Genomic DNA, 5,236 nt, shown 5'->3' with positions numbered 1-5,236 from the left:
CAGATGTAGAACCCCTCTCAGTGAGAGCACTACGATGCATAAGTAGTCAAGAAGAGGAGAGAGTATTTCAAGTACTCAGAAATAGAAGTTGGAGATATTTAAATCAGATTTAGAGGCATTAACTGCTATGAATATAACTCATAATTATAACTTTCAAGGATAGTAATTCTGTAGCTACAAAAATCTATGATGTAAAAAGTTTGTAGAGCATCACCTAACTGAAGCAGTTATTAATCGAATTTGCTAATAAGTTGCTTGACTTAAAGGATGGAATATTAATATAGTCTCCTATGATGTACGTACTTGTTTGACCTAAAGCGATCCTTTCTATGTTCTATCCTTCATCTGACTGCGAGCTTGGGCTGGTGATAGGATCTGCAAAATACTCAACTGAAACAAAAGTAGAATTAAAAAGAGAAGCATATTAGTGAGTCGTTGAGCTGAACAAGCCCTTACTGTACTTATATGAAAGTAAAATAGCAGTCTAGGAAGCAAGAGCAAGTCGAAAAAGGTTGATATTTCATTACCTATGGCATCTCAGTCTGTATCGTTGAGAAAGATATCCTTGTCTGATGGCGAGATTGGAGAGCCACTGTAGTCACCAGTATCCCCAAGCTCTTCCATACATCAAACAACACCAATGCATCAATATACGATTCGAAATGTGCAACAAGACACTCGAAATTAATATTTTACTTTATCGAATATTGAAGTTAAATCTTATGACACTCCAGGAATGTAATTAGGATTACCTCCCAAGTTGGTCAAGTCGGTTGTTAGATTTGAAAGACTGAAATTCCAATTGATTCCAAGTGACCTGAGTGAGTCTCTTGAAAATTCAAGATCAATATCAGATGTGAAGGTTGTATCAGCAGCTGAGGCATCTGGCCCCATAGGTATTTCAGGTGGAACAAATCGAAGATGATCATTTGATGCTACTGGTTCCGGAGTCGCTGCCATCTCTGGCATAGATGGCATTGCCTTGCATCGACATGCTGAAGCAACAGCTGCTTTCGATGGTTCACTGTAAATTACATTATTCCAAAAAAGTAAAATCAGTTTGCTTAGACCAAAGAAATGCGTGCTAATATTAAGTAATAAATAAATAGAGCAGTGCTATCTTAGTAAGATAGCGATAACATTAAAATTATTTTAGGTCAAGTTCTTGGACTTACACCTATCTAGATCATCGATAGATCAATGACTTCTCACCATTGTGGAACTAGAAGAAAGAAATCTATGTATTTATTACTCGTATACCCTTATATAAACTAATATCAGAAGATTAAGCTGATTTATCAAAACACAAGTCATTTTGAATCTCCACCTTCAAAAAAAGCTAGATCAACTGTTATTTCTATTTTCTTCGATGCAGAATTGTCTTCAGATTAAACATGCTCGTAAAGAAATCTTAAGATGCATTACACATGTAATGAAATGAAACTAATGATTAGATTCAATGTTTATGTTCTTTGCCACCTAATTGTGAAATCAATAGAGAGAACTTTTATCGTTGAGAATTTTCCAGCTTAGTTATTTCCACTTTTGTTCTGTGAGCTATAAAAGTTCTCTTACTCATTGTTCATCTGACCAGGATGCGAAGTGCCTGGAGCTAGAGTTCCGTTATTTGCTTGACAGCTCGGTAATCCAAAGCTTGTTGGACCAATATGAAGCTGCAATGTATCCGGAATTGGGGGCTGAAACACTGGGTATCCTATCTGTAAGTCATCGATTGCATGCATTGAGAAGTGGATATTACCAGACAATAATGATAAAGAAAGCAGGGACTTCTGCTTCTTCATAATTTTTCCACATACATGATCACTACATAAAAACTTTTAGTTCTTGATATTGGATGCATAGCATTCAGGGGACAAGGCCGAATAAACTAATTCTTGTTCAAAGTTGTTCCTAAGCCTAAATAAATTTTGAAAGGAAAAAACAACAGACTTGGTTCATTAGATTCCATTATCGTTTCAGTTCTAAGCGTAAGAAATTACCAGGCCTAGGATGAATTCCATTTCTTATCGGTGCCAAAGGAACCTTAGGAGATATAGGAAACTTCATGAGATGATATTGGTGCTTCAAGAACTGATTAAACAAGATTATTTGTTTCTTCAGCTTCAGCCTTATATAGTAAGCTCTGAAGAAATCAGAATTCTCTTCTTCCAGTTTCTGCCACACTATAAACTGAAAGCATTATGTAAAACCAATGCATTGAATTTTATTTTTCCAATTGGCAACATGCATATTTGTGAGCTAATAAACAATATATTGCTGCTACTTGTAAAACTTCTTGACCATTTGATGTCTTAGAACAAAGATAGAGGGAAAAAACTCCATTAATGTTTTCAATAAGAAAACTATAAGAATGCGGAGTTTATAATCTTCACTAGACAAAGAAATGTTGGAAAGGACAAAGTGTATGAAGTTTTGAATATTACTGTAAGATACTCACCAAGTGCAATGAAATTAGGTTCTATTCTGGCTCAATTTGACAGGGTTCTAACTGCATCCCTTTTATTCATATACAGTTGCAGACAGCATTCTATTAGATGCTGGACCTGAAAGAGAATCAATAATAAGGCATAAGTTAAAAAGAAAAAGTATAAGAGATAATAGTGCATCATTGAATCATTTCACAATTCCCTTGAATTGAGAATTTGAGATATTCCAATGAAGCAAATAGCTGGAAGTCTTACAAGTTTAATGTCCCCGAGAGAAATCTTTTTGTTATTACTATGCACAATGAATGATGGACCTGGATCTTGCCCTGGAGCCTCGACAACTGCATGATTTTGATTCTTACTTTGTACTTCATGGGAATCTTGAGACAATGATTTTGCTTCAATTCTTTGAGACCCTGCAGAAATACTTGTGTAAGTAAAAAAAACAAAAAAATATACCTAGAACAAGAAAATATGACTTGTTTGGTGCATTTCTTACTATTACATATGGACTAGAATAAAAGCTGTGTGTCATTGGAATCAATTTAAGGCTTCATTCTACATGTATCACGAGTGATAAGAATATAACCTGCGAGGTCGACATTTCAATTCATCTTCCATCAAACCATCGAAACCATCTCATCAACATCATGGATGAATATTCCACAAAAGTAATATTTTTCTCCTGAAAATGCAATAAGTCAGTGTTGCCACATTAACTTACAGTGAAAAGGTTGTCAGTTTCAAACATCTATTTTGCAAAAATTATATACACACACAGTAATTAAACATGCAGAATTCCTCTGGGTATCAGCAGCATGTTTCAGCTACAATTAGAAAGCTAGAAATCTTGGTCTAGTGATCTAATGAAGGTCGTGGTGATCATAGACAGAGAAAATGAAAGATGTATAGACTCACCAGAACAATGAAAATTAAGCAAAAAAGTACACTGAACGGTGCTAAGAAGTGAGAATGTTCTGCATATATATGTGAATAATCTCAGGTTCTATTTACAGGTAACCAAAGGATGATAAAATGGAGGAACGAATAAGAATGTGTGCATGGATAAATAGATAAATGTATTATTTGATTTATCCTTCGGCTCTTTTATTCCAAGGAATGAAAAAAATGAAGGGATGAGTATCTCTTCGTCTAGCCCTCTTAATTTGTCTAGCTACACTAGTCCATCTGGTTGACTTAGCTTGCCAGCTTAGTCAGTCTACCTAGCCCTCACATTTAGCTTATGGCTCACCTGGATTGCTTGGCTCACTAACTAGCTCATTCAAATTCAATCAGCAAATTACTCAAATCAACCCATCACTAGCCCATCCAAGTTGCCTATCCCGAGCCACTTCGATAGATTAGCTCGTCTATAATACCAACCCAACTAACCCACCTTGATCAATCGACCAATTTAGCCCACCTAAATCGACTACCAGACCATACTATTAGCTCACTTGGACTAATTAAACCGCCATGCCTAATCGCTTTATATGATCCATCCAAACCATCCAACTTGATTTACCAACTTGGGCTTATCAAATCGGCCATCTACCTGAACCAAGTGAATTAATCGACTCAGCTGAACTTAGCCAAATCCCCTTGTAATGTTCTAGAGTGATCAACCCAATGGGCTCACTCAGACCGTAGCCCAATTGGACAATTTAGATTGTTGACCTAGTTAGCCATTTAAGCCATCGAACCAGTTGGCTCGCTTAGACCATTTTACCCAATCAACTCTCCCCCAACTAGCCCACTCGGCCCTATTGATTCGTCAAGCCTTTCCGAAATGTTCAACTTCAACCTAGTTAAACCCCAAACCATCTGTCTAGCACAACCAGTCTACTCATATTGATTGGACCATTAAGTAGCTTAGCTTGCCTGATTTGACTAGACTAATTGGCCGTTTTGCTCACCGACCACTCGCCTCTTATGCCCGCCTGACATGATGGATCAACTCAGATAACGGGCTCGCTCTGCTTGATCGACCTGCTCAACTCAACCAATCCTTATCATCCAATTGGCTTGCTACTTGTCGGCCTCAAAGTTTAGCATTGTGGCACGAGGATGGGGGTTGATGCTCTTTGTTTACCTAAAAGTCACAAGTTGAAACTGTTTTGCAAGGAGTCACATGTGGATATTTGGTGAGGAAGAGAGGTTTAGGTTATTGGGCAAAATAAAAAATGGTGCTATGTAAGTAAATAGTAGGAAGGATGAACAAATCTTGACAAATCCATCTCTCTATCATTCATCAGCTCAATTCTCCATCCGAACAAATGACCCTCGGAGAATTGACTATCCTTTAAAATTTTATTCTGCTGATATAGGAAGAAGAACGTCTGACTTAATACTAGGGACTCTACAAAAGACTATGCAGGTAAGCAAGTAGTTAGAATAAAGAAAAGAGGAGCAATAAGGGAGAATGAGGGCTTACTACAGCAGCTCCTATGGAAAATCGATCCAGTTGAGCGGGTAGTGGGGAGAGTATGCATTTTCTACAGACTCTCTTCCCAATGAGTCACTAGTTCTCTCCTTAGTGTGAGAGGGCTAGTCTTGGCATTTGATTGATGGTGCAAGCCCCATTCTGAGGGCTTAGTGGCTCGATAACGATGATAGTTAGAGGGCTGCGATTGCGATAGCCCAGCAGTGGTCTCGCTGGGGTTAAGATGCGTAGAGGCGGATGGTTGGGAGGAGGAAGGTCTGGCCTAGGTAGTGGGGGTAGCTTGAGACGTTGGCATATGATGCCTCTCTGTGGAGGAAGAAAGCTTGAGCGAGGCATTCAGTGTAGC

The 5,236-nt window shown here is 38.0% G+C and overlaps 1 pseudogene; it reads right to left on the bottom strand.

Moving 5' to 3' along the window:
- Window positions 1–537: 537 nt before the first annotated feature.
- Window positions 538–2,735, bottom strand: LOC122013877 (annotated as a pseudogene).
- Window positions 2,736–5,236: the final 2,501 nt, after the last annotated feature.

The sequence above is a fragment of the Zingiber officinale genome, chromosome 8B, assembly GCF_018446385.1.
Source record: "Zingiber officinale cultivar Zhangliang chromosome 8B, Zo_v1.1, whole genome shotgun sequence".
Lineage (NCBI taxonomy): Eukaryota > Viridiplantae > Streptophyta > Magnoliopsida > Zingiberales > Zingiberaceae > Zingiber > Zingiber officinale.
Note: the sequence above shows the minus strand (reverse complement) of the source record. Positions and strands in the feature narration are given on the sequence as shown.